Source organism: Ovis canadensis, chromosome 7 (assembly GCF_042477335.2).
Source record: "Ovis canadensis isolate MfBH-ARS-UI-01 breed Bighorn chromosome 7, ARS-UI_OviCan_v2, whole genome shotgun sequence".
Taxonomy (NCBI): domain Eukaryota; kingdom Metazoa; phylum Chordata; class Mammalia; order Artiodactyla; family Bovidae; genus Ovis; species Ovis canadensis.
In genome coordinates this window covers 54,475,512-54,501,771 of record NC_091251.1, presented here as the reverse complement: position 1 = coordinate 54,501,771, position 26,260 = coordinate 54,475,512, and the positions used below count along the sequence as shown (strand labels likewise).

At 40.7% G+C, this 26,260-nt stretch overlaps 1 long non-coding RNA gene and 1 pseudogene across 1 annotated transcript in view; one reads left to right on the top strand and one right to left on the bottom strand.

Moving 5' to 3' along the window:
• LOC138443567 (uncharacterized) overlaps window positions 1-12,310 on the top strand; it is a 59,019-nt gene extending 46,709 nt beyond the window's left edge. Inside the window, exon 3 of the long non-coding RNA XR_011258203.1 lies at window positions 11,696-12,310. This is a non-coding gene — a long non-coding RNA (uncharacterized lncRNA). The remainder of the gene's footprint in view (window positions 1-11,695) is intronic.
• Window positions 12,311-15,194: 2,884 nt separating this feature from the next.
• On the bottom strand, window positions 15,195-16,514 carry LOC138444223 (cleavage and polyadenylation specificity factor subunit 7 pseudogene; annotated as a pseudogene).
• Between the last annotated feature and the right edge of the window lie 9,746 nt (window positions 16,515-26,260).

Genomic DNA, 26,260 nt, shown 5'->3' with positions numbered 1-26,260 from the left:
CTCCCTCTATTTTTGTTGTCTACAGAGCTCTGATTCAATGCATTTTAATAAGTTTTTAACAATGCATGAATTTGAGTCAGAGGAACTAGAGGAAAGGCTAGGATGACACACACTTATTATAGGATATAATGGGATGAGACGCCATCTATTGTTTGCCCTGCCAGCAACCCTTACATTAACGCCCTTTCTCCTTCAGAACAAAATTGGTCTCATCATGAGCAGGTGTGAGCAACTTGGCGTGATCTGGCATGTTCCTTTCAAAGGTTTTAAATCTCAAATCATGCTTGAGTTAATCTCCAAGTTCTGTGTTGCCCAGATTTTATCCGCTTTCTTCAAGATCCAGGCTTTGGAAGATTTCCACACATGAACACTAGACATTTGTAGTTAGCTCATCCTGTGGGAATATTTCTCAACTGATGCAAAAGCAGGCAAGAAATGCAATATTGGTTTTTTTAGAGGCTGGAGTAATCCCTTTTTCTGCATGTTTGTTCCCCTGTTCTTTGGCTTACAATGATGATCCAACAATGTAACAAAGTAAGGTTTTAAAGCTTTGGGGTATTTTAGTTTTTTCAGTAGATGAAAAAGTAATTTGGACTCTCTCCTTTAGTCCTACTGAGTAGCCACAATTTCAGAGACAAACCACTATTTTTAAGTTGCCCGCAGTTTCTTCCTGTTGCTAGAGGTAAATTTTGAATTTTAGGTTGCCCAAACTGAAAACCATCTAGGGGTTCATAACTAATTTCTGCATATTAAAATGGAAACAGAAGCTATTCTGCAGGCAAGCATTTTGCATTGTGGATAGATGTAAAGCAAATAATCTCACATTAATTTTGGAAAAGCAAACCCTGAACCACTGAAATAATACAAATATAGATGTCTCAGACTGAAATATTTTCATCCAGTTTAGAAATAGGAACTGGATATGTCTTTAGCAAGACTGTGTCCTTTCAGTAAAAAAAATGTCTTTTTTCTAAATATGTATTTGAACTGCACTGAATGTGTCCCCAAAGAATAGTTATTTAAGACTGAATAACCTACACTTTCTTCACAGTCCAACTCTCACATCCATACATGACCACTGGAAAAACAGCCTTGACTAGACAGACCTTTGTTGGCAAAGTAATGTCTCTGCTTTTTAATATCCTATCTCGACTGGGCATAACTTTCCTTCCAAGGAGTAAGCGTCTTTTAATTTCACGGCTGCAGTCACTATCTGCAGTGATTTTGGAGCCCCCCAAAATAAAGTCTGACACTGTTTCCACTGTTTCCCCATCTACTGAGTGACTGAACTGAACTGAACTGAACTGAACCTACACTTTGGGCTTCCCCGATGGCTTAGCTGGTAAAGAATCCACCTGCAATGCAGGAGATGCAGGCAGGTGCAGTTTCAATCCCTGGGTTGGGAAGATCCCCTGAAAGAGGAAATAGCAACCCACTCCAGTGTCCTTGCCTGAAAAATCCCATGGACAGAGGAGCCTGCGGGCTACAGTTCATGGGGTCGCAAGAGTCAGACACAACTAAGCGCAGGCACCACAACCTACACTTTGGTTAATATATTGACTATTATTGTGACTGCCTTGCAGTGCTGGGGTTGGGGCATCAGTCCACACTGAGATTCCTTCCTGTCTGTCATACTGGGGTGGAAAAAAGAAAGTTGGGCTTTGAAGCAAGAGAAAGGGAACTCTCTCTCTCTCTCTCTCTCTCTCTCCTTTCTCTGTCTCTCTCCTTTCTCTCTCTCTCTCTCTCTTTTCTCTCTCTCTCTCTCTCTCTCTGTGTGTGTGTGTGTGTGTGTGTGTGTGTGTGTGTGTGTGGCTAAGAGAGATGGGACACTGGGCTCTTGGAGAAAGAACAAGGGCTGTGCTATTTGTGGGGCATAAATAGGCACATGTACAGAGTGGCAGGTCTGGAGGAATGACCTGTAGGAGACTCTGGTGAAGGGGCATGGCCCATGGGCTCTACTTAACCTTTTTAGTCTCAGATTTCCCAACCTTATTCAAATAAGGAATCTTCTGTTGCATAACACTTGTTAATATGTCTTTGATACTTTTCTGAATACTACACCATGGGAAATAGTGTTAGTCAGACATCCTCCAAGCATGCATTGTAATCACCCAGATGGCTTATTGGAACACAAATTACTGGCCCCACTCTCAGAATTTCAGATTCAGTGAGTCTGGGTGGGCCTGAGGATTTGCATTTTAATGAGTTCCTGGGCACATGCTGATGCTGCTGGGTCCAGGAACCACACTTTGAAATCACACTTTGAATCACAGACAGAAATGGTCTGGTTCCTTCCTTCTTTTCATAGAGTTTTTGTTGTTCAGTTGCTTAGTCATGTCCAACTCTGTGACCCCATGAAATGCAACAGGCCAGATTTCCCTATCCTTCGCAAACTCCTGGAGCTTGCTCAAACTCTTGTCCATTGAGTCGGTGATGCCATCCAATCATCTTGTCCTCTGTTATCCCCTTCTCCTCCTGCCTTCAATTGTTCCCAGCATCAGAGTCTTTTCCTATGTGTTGGCTCTTTGCATCAGGTGGCCAAAGTATTGGAGCTTCAGCTTCAGGATCAGTCCATCCAGTGAATATTCAGGGTTGATTTCCTTTAGAATCCTGCTGCTGCTTTCTGCTAAGTCACTTCAGTCGTGTCCGACTCTGTGTGACCCCATAGACGGCAGCCCACTAGGCTCCCCCATCCCTGGGATTCTCCAGGCAAGAACACTGGAGCGGGTTGCCATTTCCTTCTCCAATGCATAAAAGTGAAAAGTGAAAGTGAAGTCACTCAGTTGTGCCTGACTCTTAGCGACCCCATAGACTACAGCCCACCAGGCTCCTCCATCCATGGGATTCTCCAGGCAAGAGTACTGGAGTGGGGTGCCATTTAGAATTCTAGAGTAACACAAATCAGATCAATAAGTAGTCACTGAAATACAGACCAAATATGAAAAGCCACATTTAAGCATCATACTTAATACTGAAAAACTAAAAGGTTTTTCTCTAAAATAAGGAATAAGGCAAGGATGTACACTCTTGACACTTCTGTTCAATATAATACTAAAAGTTTTACCCAGAGCAATTGGGCAAGAGAAAGAAATAAAACACATGCAAATCAGGAAGGAAGAAGTTAAACTGTCCCGATTAGCAGATGACATGACCTTATATATAGAAAACTCTAAAGATTCCACAAGAAGACTCTTAGAATTAATAAACTAATTCAGTAAAGTTGCAGGATATAAAATCAACATACAAAACTCAGTTATGTTTTCATACACTAATAATAATCTGAAAAGGAAATTAAGAAAAAAATCCATTTACAACAGCACCAAAAACAATTAAATATTTTTAAAATAAATTTATTTATTTTAATTGGAGGTTAATTACTTTACAATATTGTATTGGTTTTGCCATACATCAACATGAATCTGCCACAGGTATACACGTTTTCCCCATCCTGAATCCCACTCCCTCCTCCCTCCCCGTACCATCCCTCTGGGTTGTCTCAGTGCACCAGCCCCAAGTATCCAGTATCATGCATCGAACCTGGACTGGCGATTCATTTCATATATGATATTATACATGTTTCAATGCCGTTCTCCCAAATCATCCCACCCTCGCCCTCTCCCACAGAGTCCAAAAGACTGTTCTATACATCTGTGTCTCTTTTGCTGTCTTGCATACAGGGTTATCGTTACCATCTTTCTAAATTCCATATATATGCATTAGTATACTGTATTGGTGTTTTTCTTTCTGGCTTGCTTCACTCTGTATAATAGGCTCCAGTTTCATCCACCTCATTAGAACTGATTCAAATGTATTCTTTTTAATGGCTGAGTAATACTCCATTGTGTATATGTACTGCAGATTTCTTATCCATTCGTCTGCTGATGGACTTCTAGGTTGCTTCCATGTCCTGGCTATTATAAACAGTGCTGTGATGAACATTGGGGTACATGTGTCTCTTTCAATTCTGGTTTCCTTGGTGTGTATGCCCAGCAGTGGGATTGTTGGGTCATAAGGCAGTTCTATTTCCAGTTTTTTAAGGAATCTCCACACTGTTCTCCATAGTGGCTGTACTAGTTTGCATTCCCACCGACAGTGTAAGAGGGTTCCCTTTTCTCCACACGTTCTCCAGCTTTTATTGCTTGTAGACTTTTGGATTGCTGCCATTCTGACTGGTGTGAAATGGTACCTCATTGTGGTTTTGATTTGCATTTCTCTGATAATGAGTGATGTTGAGCATCTTTTCATGTGTTTGTTAGCCATCCATATGTCTTCTTTGGAGAAATGTCTATTTAGTTCTTTGGCCCATTTTTTGATTGGGTCGTTTATTTTTCTGGAATTGAGCTGCATAAGTTGCTTGTATATTTTTGAGATTAGTTGTTTGTCAGTTGCTTCATCTGCTGTTATTTTCTCCCATTCTGAAGGCTGTCTTTTCACCTTGCTTATAGTTTCCTTTGTTGTGCAGAAGCTTTTAATTTTAATTAGGTCCCATTTGTTTATTTTTGCTTTTATTTCCAATATTCTGGGAGGTGGGTCATAGAGGATTCTGCTGTGATGTATTGTATGTCGGAGAGTGTTTTGCCTATGTTCTCCTCTAGGAGTTTTATAGTTTCTGGTCTTACATTTAGATCTTTAATCCAATTTGAGTTTATTTTTGTGTATGGTGTTAGAAAGTGTTCTAGTTTCATTCTTGACCAGTTTTCCCAGCACCACTTGTTAAAGAGATTGTCTTTAATCCATTTTAATGAAGGAAGTTATGTATATAGTGAAACTACAAACATTGATGAAATAAATGAAAGAAGACTCAAATTGAAAGTCACACTATGTTCATGGATTGGAAGATGTAATTATGTTAAAATTCTCATGTTACCCAGAGCAATCTACAAATTCAAAGCAATTACTATCAAAATTCCATTGACATGTTTTACAGAGATAGAAAAGCAATTCTATTTTTTTTTTTTTTTTTTTTTTCTTTTTGGTAGTCTTCTATATTTTATTTTTTTTCTTTTTTTTTTAATTTTTAGTTTTTTATTTTTTAAATTTTAAAATCTTTAATTCTTACATGCATTCCCAAACATGAACCCCCCTCCCACCTCCCTCCCCATAACATCTTTCTGGGTCATCCCCATGCACCAGCCCCAAGCATGCTGCACCCTGCGTCAGACATAGACTGGCGATTCAATTCACATGATAGTATACATGTTAGAATGTCATTCTCCCAAATCATCCCACCCTCTCCCTCTCCCTCTGAGTCCAAAAGTCCATTATACACATCTGTGTCTCTTTCCCTGTCTTGCATACAGGGTCGTCATTGCCATCTTCCTAAATTCCATATATATGTGTTAGTATACTGTATTGGTGTTTTTCTTTCTGGCTTACTTCACTCTGTATAATCGGCTCCAGTTTCATCCATCTCATCAGAACTGATTCAAATGAATTCTTTTTAACGGCTGAGTAATACTCCATTGTGTATATGTACCACAGCTTTCTTATCCATTCATCTGCTGATGGACATCTAGGTTGTTTCCATGTCCTGGCTATTATAAACAGTGCTGCGATGAACATTGGGGTACATGTGTCTCTTTCAATTCTGGTTTCCTCGGTGTGTATGCCCAGAAGTGGGATTGCTGGGTCATAAGGTAGTTCTATTTGCAATTTTTTAAGGAATCTCCACACTGTTCTCCATAGTGGCTGTACTAGTTTGCATTCCCACCAACAGTGTAGGAGGGTTCCCTTTTCTCCACACCCTCTCCAGCATTTATTGCTTGCAGATTTTTGGATCGCAGCCATTCTGACTGGTGTGAAGTGGTACCTCATTGTGGTTTTGATTTGCATTTCTCTAATAATGAGTGATGTTGAGCATCTTTTCATGTGTTTGTTAGCCATCCGTATGTCTTCTTTGGAGAAATGTCTATTTAGTTCTTTGGCCCATTTTTTGATTGGGTCGTTTATTTTTCTGGAGTTGAGCTGCAGAAGTTGCTTGTATATTTTTGAGATTAGTTGTTTGTCAGTTGCTTCATTTGCTATTATTTTCTCCCATTCAGATGGTTGTCTTTTCACCTTGCTTATATTTTCCTTTGTTGTGCAGAAGCTTTTAATTTTAATTAGATCCCATTTGTTTATTTTTGCTTTTATTTCCAGAATTCTGGGAGGTGGATCATAGAGGATCCTGCTGTGATTTATGTCTGAGAGTGTTTTGCCTATGTTCTCCTCTAGGAGTTTTATAGTTTCTGATCTTACATTTAGATCTTTAATCCATTTTGAGTTTATTTTTGTGTGCGGTGTTAGAAAGTGATCTAGTTTCATTCTTTTACAAGTGGTTGACCAGTTTTCCCAGCACCACTTGTTAAAGAGATTGTCTTTACTCCATTGTATATTCTTGCCTCCTTTGTCAAAGATAAGGTGTCCATATGTGTGTGGATTTATCTCTGGGCTTTCTATTTTGTTCCATTGATCTATATGTCTGTCTTTGTGCCAGTACCATACTGTCTTGATGACTGTGGCTTTGTAGTAGAGCCTGAAGTCAGGCAAGTTGATTCCTCCAGTTCCATTCTTCTTTCTCAAGATTGCTTTGGCTATTCGAGGTTTTTTGTATTTCCATACAAAGCTTGAAATTATTTGTTCTAGTTCTGTGAAAAATGTGGCTGGTAGCTTGATAGGGATTGCATTGAATTTGTAAATTGCTTTGGGTAGTATACTCATTTTCACTATATTGATTCTTCCAATCCATGAATATGGTATATTTCTCCATCTATTAGTGTCCTCTTTGATTTCTTTCATCAGTGTTTTATAGTTTTCTATATATAGGTCTTTAGTTTCTTTAGGTAGATATATTCCTAAGTATTTTATTCTTTTCGTTGCAATGGTGAATGGAATTGTTTCCTTAATTTCTTTTTCTACTTTCTCATTATTCGTGTATAGGAATGCAAGGGATTTCTGTGTGTAAAGTTGCAGGATATAAAATCAACACACAGAAAAGCAATTCTAAAACTCACATGGGTGCATAAAAGACCATAAAGAGTCAAATTAATCTTGAAATGGAACAAAATTCATGCCATCACACTTCCTGGTTTTAAAATATATTACAAAACTATCATAATCAAAACAATGTAGTACCAGTATAAAGACAGACCTATAGGCTAATTAAACAGAATAGAGATCCCAGAAATAAATCCACACATATATGGCCAGCTGATCTTCAACAAGAACACCAAAAATATAGAATAGGGAAAGGTTAGTCTCTTCAACAATTGGTGCTGGGGAAACTGGATATCTACAGACAAAAGAATGAAATTGAACTCTTACACCACACAAAAATCAGCTCAACATGGAATACAGACTCAAATGTAAGACCTGAAACTATAAAATTCCTAGGAAAAGACATACAGGAAAAGCTTCATGACATTGGTCTATGCAATGCTCCATAAATATGACATCAAAAGCACAGGCAACAAAAGTGAAAATAGACAAGTGGGACTACATCAAACTGAAAATCTCCTCTACACCCCAAACCACCAACAGAAAGGCAATGTATGGAATAGGAGAAAATTTACAAACTACATATCTGATAAGCAGTTAATCTCCAAAAAATGTAAGGAACTCCTACAATTCAATAGAAAAAAAATCCTAATATACCAATTTTAAAAATAGGCTAAGGAGTTGAATAGACCTTTCTCACAGAGACGACATGTAAATGGCCAACAGGTGTATGAAAAAATGCTCAATGATATTACACATCAGGGAAATGAAAATCAAAATCACTTCATATCTGTTAGGATGGCTATTATGAAGACAACATGTTTTGACAAGGATGTAGACAAACTTTAACCCTTGCACACTGTTGGTGGGAATGTAAAGTGGTGCAGCCCCCATTTCATGGAAATAACTCAAAAAATTAAAAATAGAGCTACTGTATAAGCCAGAAACCCCATTTCTGTGTGTTTATCCAAAAGAACAGAAATCAGAATCTCAAAGAGCTATTAGAACTTCTGGGTGAGCAGCACTATTCACAATAGCCAAGATATGGAAACAACCTAAATATCCATTGACAAATGAAAGGATAAAGGAAATATGGTATATACATACAATTGAATTCAGCCTTAAAAAAGAAGGAAATTCTGCAATATGTGACAACATGGAGGACATTATGCTAAGTAAAATAAGCCAGTCATAGAAGATAAATATTGCATGAATCTGCTTATATGAAGTATCAAAAGTAATCAAAGAATAGAATGGTGGTTTCCAGGGACTGGGAAGAAGGAGAAATAGAGACTTACTAATCAATGGACATAAAGTCATAGTTAAACAAGATGAATAAGCTCTAGAGATCAACACTGTAGCTATAGTCAATGAGTGTTTTATTAAGAGGGTATATCTCATATGAAATATTCTTACCATGATAAAAGAAAACAAACAAAAAATTAGTCTTTGAACTTTTCACTGAACTCATAGCATGAGCAGGGCATATAGGAATTGTTCTGTCCCAGAAATCCAAAGGCACTCTGGTAAAGAAGATCCCAGAGACAAAGATTGAATATACAATTACCTCTCAGTTATCATAGCAAGGGGATTTTTTTAATTAATAAGCACTTATTATATCATCCACACTTCCTAGCAACTTTGACCATTTTACAGTGCAATAGTGTTTTGTTTCAAGTGTAAAATATTTGGAAGGAGTTTTATCATTAATATCAGCTATAGTGCATTTTTTGCCATCTTGCCACCTTAAGACCATTTGGGCATGCTGATTTATGTTGTCACTGTAGTTCAACATCTAGTCAATTAAATCTGAAGAAACCCAGTTTGTCATTAGGTGATTTGGAATTCCAACAATAAACAACTGGTTTTGTTGATTGCTTTGGCTGAATTGATTAAATGCCTCAGAGATATAGTAGAAACACTTCAGTTTGTATGACAGCATTGCATTTCTGCTTTCCAGTAATTATAGTCTCCATTGATCCAATATTTCCAAAGGAAATGCTGTGAAATGTTCTGAATTGGTGTTTCATTTACAATATATTATTATCTTTATTATGTTTGCCTGAAATAGAGAATTAGCAAAAACAAAGCCACAGGTAAAGCAGAATAGATGAGCTGCTTGTACCCAACCAAAGTTCATCTAGAGAAGTTAAATATAAACACAGTATTTCTATATCTGTGAGGCACTTAGAAAGTGATAGTCATTAACAGCCCACAAATGCCTCTTGGCACATCTGTCTATAGTGATGAACTTAAAGAAAATGTCAAGGTCACTCATTCTGTGTTTAAAGACTCAGGGAACTATTCCTTCTTGTAACATGCATCTTAATGACTCTGGTGGCCCCGAACTTGTGCTGCTCAGATATCTGCTGTGATGAGCATAGTTGACTATTGCCCTACTAGCTGCCCCTCTGAATGTACCACTGCATTTGTGCCAAGGTCACAATTCCCACTGGAGAAGGAAATGGCAATCTACTCTAGTAGTCTTTGCCTGGGAAATCCCATGGACAGAGGAGCCTATTGGGAGTTGCAAGAGTCCATGGAGTTGCAAGAGTTGGACACGACTTAGTGGCTAAACCACCACCACCACAATTCCCACAGGCTGCTTCTAGTCAGTGACTGAGCATGATGAAGATCAAATGTGTTCTGTTCCTAAGAAACATGTTGTTGTTCAGTCGCTCAGTCATATCTAACTCTTTGTGACCCCACGGACTGCAGCACGCCAGATTTCTCTGTCCATCGCCATCTCCCAAAGCTTGTCCAAATTCATGTCCATTGAGTAAGTGATGCCATTCAACCATCTTGTCCTCTGTTGCCCCCTTCTTCTTTTGCTTTCTATCTTTCCCAGCATCAAGGTCTTTTCCACTGAGTCAGCTCTTCGCATCAGTTGGCCAAAGTATTAGAGCTTTAGCTTCAGCATCAGTCCTTCCAATGAATATTCAGAGTTGATTTCCTTTAGGATTGACTGGTTGGATCTCCTTGCAGTCCAAGGGACTCTCAAGAGTCTTCTCTAATGCCACAGTTCAAAAGTGTCAATTATTCAACAGTCAGCCTTCTTTTTGGTCCAACTCTCACATCCATGCATGACTACTGGCAAAACCAAAGCTTTGATTATATGGACCTTTATCAGCAAAGTAATGTCTCTGCTTTTTAATATGGTGTCTAGGTTTGTCATAGCGTTTCTTCCAAGGAGCAAGAATCTTTTAATTTCATGGCTATAGTCACTGTCCACAGTGATTTTGGAGCCCAAGAAAATAATGTCTTTCACTGTTTCCATTTTTTCCTCATCTATTTGCCATGAAGTGATGGGACCAGATGCCATGATCTTAGTTTTTCGAATGTTGAGTTTTAAACCAGCTTTTTCGCTCTCCTCTTTCACCTTCATCAAGAGGCTCTCTGGTTCCTCTCCACTTTCTTCTGTAAGGGTGGTGTCTTTTGCATATCGGAGGTTATTAATATTTCTCCCAGCAGTCTTGATTCCAGCTTGTACTTCATCCAGAGACAACTTCAATGGCTAACTTAGTTCAAGAACTTCCCATTGGCTTGGCTGAACCTCTTTGGGAGCCACACCCAGTCTGAGACTTTCACCACCCAAGCTTCCTACCCATTCTCCTTCCACGAGAGTCAGACTTTGCTTCCATCTGAAAGCTCTCTCTCCCTTCTCCTGCTCTCTCTCCATTTGTGCTTTACAGCTGTTACCCTCTCTTGCACATCTTACCCCATCTTGGCATCTACTTCTTAGAAGATTTGAACTCACAATGACCTTGATTTTACACTATCACCCAAAACAAAATCAAGAAAACCTGATGCTGTGCCTAGAGTAACAAAACAAAACACCCAAATCTAGCACTTTAACAGTTTTCTTGTCAGAGTTACAAATTCACTGTAAATTTTATGATGTTGCTTCTCTTTGTATTTTGCATGTCAGAACTATCCACAGCAGCATGTTACTATGAGAAAAAGTCTTGCTTCTCCCGACATGTACCCTCTCTTATTCGAAGATTGATACAGAATATATAACTAATGAAGACCTAGTGAATAGCACAGGGAATTCTACTCAGTGCTCTGTGGTGACCTAAATGGGAAGGAAATCTAAAAAAGAGAGCTTATGTATATACATACAGCTGATCCATTTTGCTATACAGCAGAAACGACCATAATATTGTAAAGCAACTATACTCCAATAAGAAATTTTTTAAAAGATTGATGCAGAGATATTGAAAACTATCTTTCATGTAAAAATTTATAGTTTTTATTAACTAATATATTTTAAATTATTTTACATGTTCCTGCTTAAAATTTTTTCCCATTAGAAAATCATTATGAAAAGTACAGAACATTATTTTTTAAAATTAATATCACCAGCATCCCAGCATCCAAAGATACATGCTATCCAGAGTTACCATTTTGGATGCTTTTGTCTGTATTTTTTTCTATCCAGGCATTGATATCTATACAGGTGAGATAATACTCTCTATATAAATTTAGTATACTGCTTTTTCCCATGGTATTAATTTTTTTATAAAACACTTTTCATATCTACACAATATTCCATTGTGAGTTATCTTATGATTTACTTCACTCTTACCTTACTATTAGAATTCAGGTAATTTTTAATTTCCCAGCTATTATAAACAGCCTATGATGAATGTATGTGTTCATAAACCTTTAGTTTACAGTTTGGTGTGTTTTGTTTTGTTTTTTTTTCCTTTCTATATAGATCCCTAAAAGCCTTTCCTGGCTTCCTGATAAACCTGCAGATGAGGAGAATCAACAAGCTTTCTTCCCGCATTCACACAGCGTGTTAGAAGGATACCAAAGGCTCATTGCTGGGCCTGTATCCTTCTGCCAATACCAAGGTATAAAATCAGGGAGTTGAATGAGATAATCCCATCTTTCCATCCATATTTAATATTTCTTAAGTATTCGATTAGTGGACTTAGCTCCTCTCTGGTTCTGTAATTTTTCTGATACCCTTTAGGGCTATAAGACACAAACATACACAAATGATAATGATGCATCTAGGATATTACTATATTGTCTTTATACCGTAGAGAACACTCAAAATTTTATAGGAATGTAGTTGGCTCTGTGACGCTGTTCTCTCCAGCACATATAACTTATTTCTGTCTGTTTTTAAATTACTTTAGGCTTCTAAGTATTAAGAATTATATTATACCTCTGTGAACCAACTCACTGAGCCTTCTAATATTAACCCAATCAAAATGTTGTTCACTTGCTAGGTATTAAAATGTCGCATTTGAAATTTTTTCTTTTGTGTTCACTGAATTTACCCGTGACTCTACCTTCATTTAAAAAAAAGACTGCATTGTGTTTCACTGTGCATGACCTTGTACTAGGAACTGAGTTACAAAAGTGTTATTCTTGATGTCAAGGAATTTCTAGTTTAAAAACCATGACACTGAGGACAAAGGAGCATCTAACAACTCATCTGGGTCTCAGTGCCCACCAGGTGCTGATAGCCTCTCGGGGAGTTCAGGAAAGAGGTTCTGGGTAATTCCAGGTTTCCAGAGGCTGGAGCCAGTGCAATATTGTGTTCCTGAGAGGGAGATCTGTGAAGGAAATGGGATTCTGGAAGCTTTTCAAATTGCAGTGGTGAGGCTTGGAGTCTGCCAGAGAGAGAATAGATCCCAAGATCTGGGATCTAAATCAGGAAATATTCTTTTTCCTGATAAAGGTGGAAGCAGAGCCATCTAATGTTTTACAGATTGAAAATACAGATTCAGAATAAACAGCGATGATAACTTAGGAAAGGCAGGTCTTAGCAAATGGCAGAGCAAACAAGCAGTGAGAGTTAGTGTGGAGAATTAAGACTAAGCACTTGGACACACTAAAATGCTTACAGGAGGCAATGCAATTACTTTCAGATGTGCTGGACCTAATTAGGCCCCCTTATTGCTTTTAATAATAACCACTGTTTATAAAATACAGTAGTTCTGCCTGTTTGCTCACACATAATTATTGTGAGCTTTACCTGGCTTTGCCATCAAGGACAGTGTGAGGGGTATGGGGAAAACACTGCTTCTCCCCTAAATGAACTTAGGGTGGAGAAAGTGAAACGCAGCTCTGAGATTGGCAGTATCACCAATAATCAGTTAATGCTAAGCTGGGGTATGTTTTCCAAATGAGGACGTTTTAACATAATAATAATCCGCTAACTGGTTCCCAGTATACTGTGCTACCCAGACATGAATTCTAGGAGCTTCAAGTTTGAGCACAGAAGAACCACCTTAGGGCTCCCCGGAAAACAAAGCTTAAGACACAGACTGGGGTGTCGAGTTGAATTGGGAGGTGGCCCCAAGGAGCAGGAGTGTGGCTCTGAGACAGGGAGACAGAATACGAGAAAGAATGATACACGGTGAATTTTTGACTTTAGAGCAGCCTGTATTTGAGGTCAATACAGGGAGAGTTTTTGCCACTGTGGACATCAAGGACTTGTCTCATCACAGGTCCTCAGTGGAACTGTGGCCAGTGTGTCCCAGGATTGTCCCGCTGCAGGACAGGGCGGCGGGGGGCAGGGGTCATTCACTCACTGCTTGTACCTCATTCCCCAAAGTTCCTCGCCTAAGGTATTAACACTCCCACACTTCTACATCACGTCCATGTGGACCAAGCAGCCTTTGGAGAAAGTCCCAAGGCAGGAAGCAGAGAGATGGCCAGACACGGGCCTGAGGTGAGACATGTCACTCACAGGGACTGTCCGCTGCCCAGCTCCAGGGTCCCCTGCTGAGGTCTGCGCTGGAACCAGGTGAGCCAGGGGGTTCAGTTAGGCCTGCGGGGGACAGTGTTGACGTGGCTGCCTCTGCCACTGCCACCCTCACTAGCGTGTTCCTTGTTGCCTCAGTCGTGGGGCTGTCTCCTGGACCCTCTTCCTGGGGAACACAGTCACTGGGTAGGGTCTCGGTGTGCTGCCATAAGCCAGCACCAAGAGGCCCTCCGACTCTTCTCTCCACACTTCATCCAGGCAGTTGTGGCACCTCTGCCTCGTTTGTTGTAAGCTATTTTTATGTCCAACCGACAAAGAACCCAGCCAGCAAGCTACTAAGAGTCCTTGCCAGGAAGTCAGATCCTGAGCCCTGGGAGGGTGCTCCTGGGTTGGTAAATGCTCCCTATGCCATGCTCCCCTTCACACTCTACCTCCCTCCGTCCAGCACACGCAAGACCCACTCCCATACACGTTCCTGTCAGTGCATTCTAGTGAGATCCTGAAGTTCTTCCAGTAAGAAAGCTGTCTGCTGCTGCCACAGGGACTGCTTGAGCTATGCAGAGAGCTGACCCAAATTATTAAAATCTGATGACATCCATGTCTAGACTCTTGTAAATAATGCTGCTCTGAATATTAGGGTCTTGTATCTTCTGTAAAAAGAGATTTATCTTTTCCAGTTATGTGTCAAGGAGTGAGCTTGCTGGGTCAGATGGTAACTCTAAACAACCTAAATTTTCATTAATTGATAAAGAAGATGCAGGGTGTGTGTGTGTGTGTGTGTGTGTGTGTGTGTGTGTGCACATGTATATATGTATATATATAATGGAATATTACTCAGCCATAAAAAAGAAGCAACATGGATGTACCTAGAAATGATCCTACTAAGTGAAGTAAGTCAGACAGAGAAAGACAAATTATCATATATCACTAATTTGTGGAACCAAAAAAAATGATACAAATGAACTTATTTACAAAGCAGAAATAGATTCACAGATATAGAAAACAAATGTATGGTTACTGAAGGGGAAACAGAGTTGGGGGAGGGATAAATTCAGAGATTGAGATGAACAGATATACACCAGTATAAATAAAATAAACAATAAGGACATACTGTATAGCACAGGGAGCTATCAATATATGTAATATCTTATGATAATATATAATGAAAAAGAATCTGTAAAAGAATATGTGTATATGTATAACTCAATCACTTTGCTATACACCTGAAACTAACCCAACATTGTAAATCAACTATACTTCGATTTAAAAGTCTGATGGCAATGAAGGAAGATGGGGTTAATCTTGAAAGGACAAGAGTCATCTTCCATCTACCTCAGGTGAAGCCTTGTGTCCTCTGTTGGCAAAGAGGAGCTTCTCTTCTCTAGGAAGATGGAGGGGAGTATTTCTTCCCACTTAGAGGAATCCAGGGCTTTGAAATTCTAAGGTACATCCACAAAATATGCCTGATGAAGGTGAAGAGATACAAGTCCTTTTAAAAAAATGCTTGCAACCAGATTCCCTTCTCAGAGGTACAGCCCCATTCTCTATTCTGGTGTCTCTTGTGCTCCTGATTCCTTTCTTAGAGATAACCATCATGCTGATCATTATTAAGAAGCAGGTCCCGACGCCTCCTGCTGTCCTGCTGCTCCCTTGGGACTAGCTAGACGATTGCTCCCAGAACAGATGTCTTTTTCTGGAAGAGCTCCTGCTGGCACCCACACTGTAGGACTTGGCTTCAGTGCCATGAACCGCTTAAGGGAGATGAGGACACAGCAACACTCATCATTGGTGACCTGAGACTGTTTGGTAACAGCAATAACTGTGTGCAGCATCTCAGTCGAGTCACTGTAATCCCCTGTGCTGGCTCTAGAAATCACTCTGGAATTGGCATTGCTCTGGTTTGCTTCATGATCTCTCCAAATTCAGCTTCACTCACCACTGAGGGTCGAAAGCCCAAATCTTGGCTGCCAAGGTGGATAGAGGGGTCAAAGACCTTCATGTAAATATCTGATGGAGGCCCTACTGTAGCATTTGGTGAAGGCAATAAGGCTGGATTGAGGTAAAGGGCGGGTGGAGTGGCCCAGGGGGAGGTATAGCTACAAAAGGAGGCAGTGGAGGGGCAGGAGATGCTCGTGGGAGATGCCAGAAGGAAGAGGAAGACTCCAAATGTTGAGGAGAGAGGCGGTAGGGATAGAATTGGGCCTGAGACCAGACTCATCAGGTGAAGGAGTGAAGGAGAGTGTTTAAGTCAGGCAGCACATGGTGGGGTTTATCCTTTCAGGCAGATGTGAGTACAAGGTGCTCAATGTACGGCCCAACCAGCAGCAGAATTACTAGAATACTGCGTTGGTCCTTTATACCTATTTCCACTCTTGAGACTCAAATGCATTCACATTCTGAGCCTCTGCCTCAAATGATGACAGGTCTGCCAGGTGACTAACCCCACGTCCACTTTTTGTCCATTAAGTACTTTTCTGGAAAGAGTTTCCAGTAATTTTGTGGACCAGGTTTTCAGAGGCTACCACCACCTCAGCATACCCCCACTGGCTATTTGCCCCATCCTCTGCAAATTTCAACCCCAGCACATCACGTAGTCCTACAAAGGGAATAACCTGGCTCAGGACCCGGTCTGCAGTCCACCAGGAGAAGCCACTCACATGGACAGCAGGTTGTCTATTATTCCACCCACTGCAGGTATGCAGAATTACCTGCAGGACATTGTTGTTTTGGGGCTTGGAGTTGACTCCTGGTGAACAGGAGGACGTGCCTCAGTACTGCTGCTTCTGTAGTCTGAGGGCTATGAGGTGGACATCAATGAATGGGGTTGCTTTTCCCATAACATCCAAGTTGTGATGTGGTTCCAGCTGAAGGAGGCATGACAACAGAGTCCTGCAATGCCCACTGAGGGTGGTTCTTCTTCATGCATCTGCAGACAAGCTGCATCTAACATGAGAAGAGACAGGGAATGTAAGGTGAGACTTGGCTTGTGGGAGGGAGAGGCACTGGAGACCCTTCTGGCTCAGTGGGGAGAGACTAAACTGGACTGAATTCTTCCTTGTTCTCTGAACATTTCTAACATAGCTCTTAATCAGTCACTGAGGGAGTCTCCCCAGGGTTGAAAAGCCATGTTGCCTTGGGTCAGAGGCTACAGATTATAGCCTTTTCTCCCTGTTCCTAACCCCATCCTCATCTCCTCTTAAGGCAGGGCACTTGTCAACTGGCCCAGTGGTATAAAAAATGTGCTTAACCTCAAGGGCAGTTCTGGGGAATCTTTTTAAAATGTAGAGATAATCAAATAACGTGATGATTCAAGAAAAAAAATAGAAAATGGCTGGAAAAGCCATTTACCTAGAAGTTTTTTTCACCCCATATTTATTTTGTTTTTACTTGATATAATTTTTAGTTTTAATTACTACTGATAGAAAATGGGGAGAGCTGTCTTGTCCTGCTGTTGTTCACTATTTATCTTTCTGGTAGGTTGGAAACTGTGTAAGAAACTTGATGATGCTGTCAGTCTTTTAATCTGCATTGTGTTCCTTCAGTTCTGTAACAACACATTTTAAAATGAGAAATGGGATGCGAGTTGTTAGGGAAAAACCAAAAGACAAATACTATGTGATTCCACTTATATGAGTTATCAAAGTAGCCAAATTCATAAAAACAGAAAGTATACTTGGTAGTGACCAAGTACTCCTTCTTTGAAGGAACCAGCTCAAAAGTGTTGCCATTGGCCATACTCAGTTCACTTCAGTCGCTCAGTCGTGTCCGACTCTTTGCGATCCCATGAATCACAGCACACCAGGCCTCTCTGTCCATCACCAACTCCCAGAGTTCACTCAGACTCACATCCATCAAGTCCATGATGCCACTCAGCCATCTCATCCTCTGTCTTCCCCTTCTCCTCCTGCCCCCAATCACTCCAGCATCAGAGTCTTTTCCAAGGAGTCAACTCTTTGCATGAGGTGGCCAAAGGACTGGAGTTTCAGCTTTAGCATCATTCCCTCCAAAGAAATCCCAGAGCTGATCTCCTTCAGAATGGACTGGTTGGATCTCCTTGCAGTCCAAGGGACTCTCAAGAGTCTTCTCCAACACCACAGTTCAAGAGCATCAATTCTTCGGCACTCAGCTTTCTTCACAGTCCAACTCTTACATCCATACATGACCACAGGAAAAACCATAGCCTTGACTAGATGGACCTTTGTTGGCAAAGTAATGTCTCTGCTTTTTAATATGCTATCTAGGTTGGTCATAACTTTTCTTCCAAGGAGTAAGCATCTTTTAATTTCATGGCTGCAGTCACCATCTGCAGTGATTTTGGAGCCCAAAAATATAAAGTCTGACACTGTTTCCACTGTTTCCCCATCTATTTCCCATGAAGTGATGGGACCGGATGCCATGATCTTCATCTTCTGAATGTTGAGCTTTAAGCCAACTTTTTCACTCTCCACTTTCACTTTCATCAAGAGGCTTTTTAGTTCCTCTTCACCCTCAACCAAAAGGGTGGTGTCATCTGCATATTTGAGGTTATTGATATTTCTCCTGGCAATCTTGATTCCAGCTTGTGCTTCTTCCAGCCCAGCGTTTCTCAATTCAGTTCAGTTGCTCAGTTGTGTCTGACTCTTTGCGACCCCATGAATCGCAGCATGCCAGGCCTCCCTGTCCATCACCAACTCCCAGAGTTCACTCACATTCACGTTCATCGAGTCAGTGATGCCAGCCAGCCTTCTCATTCTCTGTCGTCCCCTTCTCCTCCTGCCCCCAATCCCTCCCAGCATCAAAGTCTTTTCCAATGAGTCAACTCTTCGCATGAGGTGGCCAAAGTACTGGATAGCATCATTCCCTCCAAAGAAATCCCAGGGCTGATCTCCTTCAGAATGGACTGGTTGGATCTCCTTGCAGTACAAGAGACTCTCAAGAGTCTTCTCCAGCACCACAGTTCAAAAGCATCAATTCTTCAGTGCTCAGCCTTCTTCACAGTCCAACTCTCACATCCATACATGACTACTGGAAACTCATGTACTAAATAATATCATTTTAAAAGTCCATGATTCCCTGAGTGATACTCAAGAGAAAGAGAAGATCTTCTTTATAGAGAGTAACTTGCAGAGAAGGACATAAGGTATAGAAACAAAATCATTTCATTAGAATCATCATTTTGTAACCCTTAGATAATAATTGATTCAGCCAAGGATCAATAAAGGATGCTTAAACAATTGGGTGAAAGTTCATTGGAGAACAAGATAGTTATCACTCCACAGGTCATTTACCCCACAGATTCTTTTTTAATTAAGAAGGAAAATATACATGTTTATGGTGAAGATATCTAGCAGACATGCCTTAACCAAATGATCAAATTGTTTCTCAGTAATAACAGAACAAATTTATATTCTGTACCTCTTACTCACATGCTACAGGGGGAAATGCACAATATCGTTTATGCAGTAGTTTTGCCAAAATGTTTAACATGAATCTAATCATTAGGACTAATCCAGAACTATGCTATTTTCAATAAAACAATTCAGATTCTTTAAAATGTCAGTGTCAGGAAAGAAAAAAGAAAAGATGGAGAGATACTGTTCTATATTAAAGAGAATGAAAGAGACATAATGTCAAGTATAATGCATACATCTGGATTTTTAAAATATATGCTATTTTGAAGATAAATGGACTCTATGTTAGATGACATTATCAAGGCAATGTTAAATTTCTCATGAATGACAATAATAGGAGTGCAAAGTCATTGACAGTGTCACTTGGGGTGAAATATCATGATGTTTGAGCTTCCCAGGTGGCACTAGTGGTAAAGAACCTGCCTGCCAATGCACGAGACATAAGAGATGTGGGTTTGATCCCTGGGTTGGGAAGGTCCCCTGGAGGAGGGCACGGCAACCCACCCCGCTATTCTTAGCTGGAGAATCCCATGGACAGAGGAGCCTAGCGGTCTGCAGTCCAGTGGGTCTCAAAGAGTTGGACATAACTGAAGTGACTTAGCACACATCATGTTGTTAGCAACTTATTAAATGATTTGGAAAGTATATTTTTAGACATCTACATTATATGTATCATATAAAAGTTATAAACATATATAAATATAAATAAATATATGCAAATAGACAAAGAGAATGAGAATAGAAACACTGACTGTCCTATTAGTGGTGAGCATTCCTAGGACCCAAACTGTGGTCTTGAAATGCTATTTCTCACTAAAAGAAACCAGAGATTCTGGGGGGAAAATGGCTGATTCCAAGTCTGTAGCAGAAAATAACGAGAAGGGCCTAGAATATATTGTCTCTCAAATACCAAGGAACTTATCAAAGACTGTTAGGATCATCTCAAAAAGGCTCCCAGTCCACCTGAAGATTTCACTGGGCAAAGATGGGACAGTTGGAGCTTCAATCATGATAATAATAATTTTGATGGGTTAAAACAAATCAAATATGTTTAAATCTATAAGCTCAAAAAGAATTGATCACCTTCAGAATGTGATGGCTTCCCTGGTGGCTCAGCTGGTAAAGAATCCACCTGCAATGAGGGAGACCTAGGTTCAATCCCTGGGTTGGGAAGATCCCCTGGAGACAGGAACAGCTACCCACTCCAGCATTCTGGCCTGGAGAATTCCATGAACTCTATGGTCTATGGGGTCGCAAAGAGTCAGACACGACTGAGTGATTTTCACACACAGAATGTGATAGGACATCAATGTATTGTCTTTAAATCTGGTTTAAACAAAAACAAAGAATCTATCCTGCCTTCCTATTTGAACTATACTACTATCTACTTCTGCTTTATTGACTATGTCAAAGCCTTTGACTGTGTGGACCACAATGAACTCCGGAAAATTCTGAAAGAGATGGGAATACCAGACCACCTCACCTGCCTCCTGAAAAACCTGTATGCAGGTCAGGAAGCAACAGTTAGAACTAGGCATGGAACAACAGACTGGTTCCAAATAGGGAAAGGAGTAGGTCAAGGCTGTATATTGTCACCCTGCTTATTTAACTTATATGCACAGTACGGCATGAGAAATGCTGGGCTGGAGAAACACAAGCTGGAATCAAGATTGCCAGGAGAAATATCAATAACCTCAGATATGCAGATGACACCACCCTTATGGCAGAAAGTGAAGAAGAACTAAAGAGCCTCTTGATCAAAGTGAAAAGGGGAGGGGAAAAGTTGGCTTAAATCTCAACATTCAGAAAACTAAGATCATGGCATCTGGTCCCATCACTTCATGGCAAATAGATGGGGAAACAGTGGAAACAATGACAGACTTTATTTTCTTGGGCCGCAAAATCACTGCAGATGGTGACTGCAGCCATGAAATTAAAAGACGCTTGCTCCTTGGAAGGAAAGTTATGACTAACCTAGACAGCATATTGAAAAGCAGAGACATTACCTTGCCAACAAAGGTCCATCTAGTCAAGGCTATGGTTTTTCCAGTAGTCATGTATGGATGTGAGAGTTGGACTATGAAGAAAGTTAAGCACCAAAGAATTGATGCTTTTGAACTGTGGTGTTGGAGAAGACTCTTGAGAGTCTCTTGGACTGCAAGGAGATCCAACCAGTCCATCCTAAAGGAAATCAACCCTGAATATTCATTGGAAGGACTGATGCTGAAGGTGAAACTCCAATACTTTGGCCACCTCATGCGAAGAGCTGACTCATTTGAAAAGACCCTGATGCTGGGAAAAATTGAAGGTGGGAGGAGAAGGGGACGACAGAGAATGAGATGGTTGGATGGCATCACCGACTCAATGGACATGAGTTTGGGTAAACTCCAGGAGTTGGTGATGGACAGGAAGGCCTGGCATGCTGCAGTCTATGGGGTCACAAAGAGTCAGACATGACTGAGTGGCTGAACTGAACTGAACTGAGTAACCAAATAATAGATTAGGAGGAGAATCTCTTTATAATAGTATTTCAACTAACAGATGAAATTGAGATTATTAAAATTAGAATATCTGCATTCTTCAAACCAAGTGAATGACTAGATATAGGAAGTAAGCATCATCAGTGACTGCTGACATCACCCCAGGGGAAACAACCAGATGTGCTTCCTACAGAAGTACCCAGCACCTCCTTGCCTTGACAACAGGATCAGTGTGATCCAGCTGCCAATTTTCAGGAAATACAGAGGACAGAGAATGTGTTGAAATACACCACGAGTGTGCAATCAGAAGAATCCAGACTGGGAAACCCTGCTGGTCAAAGGATGCAGATAAGATGTAAGGACATGAAAGGGACTGTTAGTTTAAAACTTAAAATACACTTTTAACTTTTTATTTTATATTGGAGTATAGCCAATTAACAATGTTATGATTTTAATAGTTTCAGGTGGACAGCAAAGGGACCCAGCCATACATATACATGTACTCATTCTCCCCCAAACTACCCTCCCATCTAGCCTGCCACATAACATTGAACAGAGTTCCCTATACTATACAATAGGAACTTGTCTGTATCTGTTTTGAATATAGCAGGGTGTACATGTCAATCCCAGGGCTTCCCAGGTGGCACTAGAAGTAAAGAATCAGCATGCCATTGTGGGAGGCATATAGACTCAAGTTTGATCCCTAGGTCGGTAAGATCCCCTGGAAGAGGCAACTCACTCCAATATTCTTGCCTAAAGAATCCCATGAACAGAGGCATCTGGTGGGCTATGCAGTCCATAGAGTCGCAAAGAGCTGGACATGACTGAAGTGACTTAGCTCGCACACAAGCACATGTCGATCCCAAACTCCCTGTTTCTTCCCCCATTCTAACCACCTGGTAGCCAAAAGTTCACTCTCTACGTCTGTGAGTTTGTTTCTGTTTTGTAAATGAGTTCATTTAAGTCATTAAAGTGCATTTTTAATAGATAGGACTAAATTATAATATCCAGGGACATTTTATCACAATTGCGTGATAAAGTTATTTGCAAAGTAAGAAAGCTGAGCGCCAAAGAATTGATGCTTTTGAACTGTGGTGTTAGAGAAGACTCTTGAGAGTCCCCTGGACTGCAAGGAGATCCAACCAGTCCCATTCTGAAGGAGATCAGCCCTGGGATTTCTTTGGAAGGAATGATGCTAAAGCTGAAACTCCAGTGCTTTGGCCACCTCATGCGAAGAGTTGACTCATTGGAAAAGACTCTGATGCTGGGAGTGATTGGGGGCAGGAGGAGAAGGGGATGACAGAGGATGAGATGGCTGGATGGCATCACGGACTCAATGGACGTGAGTCTGAGTGAACTCTGGGAGTTGGTGATAGACAGGGAGGCCTGGCATGCTGCAATTCATGGGGTCGCAAAGAGTCAGACACGACTGAGCGACTGAACTGAATTGAACAATTACTATAAAAGTAATTGAGAAGAAAGTGTTCATCATTGAAATGAGTCTTGTGAACAGGGCTTCTGAATTAGAAGGTGCAGTTTTATTTTCTGACCGGGGTTGTAGTTTCAAACTTGTTCACTTTTATAAAAAATAAATCGTCATATATTTTTGGTAGTTTTCTATATGTTTATAGTCTAATAAAATTGTCTTAAAAGAGAGAAAGATACTTTAGCAGACACACCAACCAACTGCAATCTGTGGGCCTTGTTTGAATCCTAATTTGAACAAACCAATTATCAGCTATTTATCAGATAATCAGGAAAATTAGAACTTTGACTAGATCTTTGATGATATTTAGGTATTATCTTTTAATTTTAGATGCAAATTAAAGATGTTAATTTTAGATCTTATTATTTAAAAATGTACACTGAAATATTTTACATAATGCCTGAGATTTACTTCAAAATAATACATTGGGAATAGAAATGGCAGGTAGGTGTATAAATGAAACAAAGTGGCCAAAGTTGATAATTTGTGAGACTGGTTGCAGAATGCATAGGGGGAGTCATTATATTATCCCATCTACTTCTGTGCACGTGTGAAATTTTCCATAAAAAGTAATTTCTATTACTGACATGATTTAGATGACTGGTTCATAAGCAAAAGAAAGCTGGACCCCTAAGTTCCTGTTTACAGATGACTCAGACAGCTGTCTCTTCAATGACCTGTTCTGAAAATTCTCCCTCCATGGAACAATTGTTTAAGTCAACCAAAACTTAACTGTTTAAGTCAACCAAGACTTCAGGACCAGGTGTCATTTGTCAGATAAAATGTCCCTGCATACCATATGTCCCAACGCTTCTTTCAGATCAGACTGACCAAATAAAATACACTTCACTTCTCTGTGGAGAGCTAGGCACTGTGAACCACAGGCTCCACTGAGTACCTGGTCTGCCTACGAGTTGATGCCCAGATTGGTAGCATATAGGACAGAACCTTCCATTCCATTCTGCAGAATTTTAGGTCCAGACCAAAAATCTGTCTCTGAAATGCCTCCCACAATTTTTGAACAGCTGCTCAATCTCAAGTTAGCACCAAAAGTAAAACATAATAATATGGGTTGTTTTTTAAGGCCTTGATGTCTCAATTTTGTCATGCTGACATCAGCAGCATATGCCTATTGGTGTGGCAAATTGAGAAGAAAATGTTTCTATGACCATGCTGCTGATTTTTAAAAATAGCATTGCTAATGAGCCAGCTGTGATTAGACAGGAAAACATTAATAATCATTTCTGCAGTTTCTTTTGTCCTAAACAATTCTCAGATGTTACTCTATCTTTTCAAAACTGCAATACAGATATCATACAGATGGCCCATTTGATGGATTCTATTTTTAAATAAGCAACCTGGGAGACCATTGCTTTTATTACAAGGTAAGGAAAATAATTTATCCCAGCACTAAGAGAAAATTATTTTTCTGACAAAATGATGTACTTTTTATAAGGCAGTGTTGTCAGTTCATGAATGTACAGTGATTTATCTCCCTGGAACTTGAAAATGAGAGAAATAAAGAATGACTTAAGGGTTTGGCTCAGATGGTAAAGCATCTGCTTGCAATGCGGGAGACCCTAGTTCTATCCCTGGGTCGGGAAGATCCCCTGGAGAAGGAAATGGCAACCCACTCCAGTACTATTGCTTGGAAAATCCCATGGACAGAGGAGCCTGGTGGGCTACAGTCCATGGGGTCACAAAGAGTCGGACATGATTGAGCGACTTCACTTTCACTAAGGGTTAAACTTCATGGGAAATAAATGGGGAAACACTGGAAACAGTGTCAGACTTTATTTTGGGGGGCTCCAAAATCACTGCAGATGGTGATTGCAGCCATGAAATTAAAAGACGCTTACTCTTTGGGAGAAAAGTTATGACCAACCTAGATAGTATATTCAAAAGCAGAGACATTACTTTGCCAACTGAGGTCCGTCTAGTTAAGGCTATGGTTTTTCCTGAGGTCACATATGGATGTGAGCGTTGGACTGTGAAGAAGGCTGTGCACCAAAGAGTTGACGCTTTTGAAGTGTGGTGTTGGAGAAGACTCTTGAGAGTCCCTTGGACTGCAAGGAGATCCAACCAGTCCATTCTGAAGGAGATCAGCCCTGGAATTTCTTTGTAAGGAATGATGCTAAAGCTGAAACTCCAGTACTTTGGCCACCTCATGTGAAGAGTTGACTCAGTGGAAAAGACTCTGATGCTGGGAGGGATTGGGGGCAGGAGGAGAAGGGGACAACCGAGGATAAGATGGCCGGATGGCATCACGGACTCGATGGACATGAGTCTGAGTGAACTCTGGGAGATGGTGATGGACAGGGAGGCCTGGTGTGCTGTGATTCATGGGATCGCAAAGAGTCAGACACGACTGAGTGACTGAACTGAACTGAACTGAACTGAAGGGTTAAACTCTACAATCAATAGTGTGATAAGGGCTGAGAATACAAAACTGCTTAGAAACCAGATAGCTGTCAGGTCAGCAAGCCTGGGCTGTGAAAGAATGAATATATTATGATACCTAAAGGGTATTTTCACCAAAGTGTGTGGGACCAGTGATGTTGATCCATCATAGAAATATAGGAAAGAGTGTCACTTAGACAAGTGTTGGCTCTGTGTGTCTACACATTGTTCTGGGCACAACAACCTTAACCAATGGTTCTGAGTTATTTGAGTCTCATGGAAAGATCACCCCTAACATGAGCCAGATGTGTCAGGCTTTGAAAACTCAAGGCAGAGGTCACAGACTTGAGTATGGACACCTAAACTTGCTCCCAGCTGGGTTTGTCTGGTTCTGTTAGGTTCTTTTTTAATGTGTGTGTGTGTTTATATGTTTGTGTACTCAGTCGCTCAGTCATATCTGACTCTTTGCAACCCCCTGGACTGTAGCCTGCCAGGCTCCTCTGTCCATGGAATTTTCCAGTCAAGAATACTGGAGTGGGTTGCCATTTCCAACTCCAGGGGATATTTCCCACCCAGAACCCATGTCTCCTGCATTTGGCAGGCAGATTCTTTACCACTGCACCACCCGCTGCTACTGCTGCTGCTAAGTTGCTTCAGTCGTGTCCGACTCTGTGCGACCCCATAGACGGCAGCCCACCAGGCTCCCCCATCCCTGGGATTCTCCAGGCAAGGACACTGGAGTGGGTTGCCGTTGCCTTCTCCAATGCATGGAAGTGAAAAGTGAAAGTGAAGTCGCTCAGTT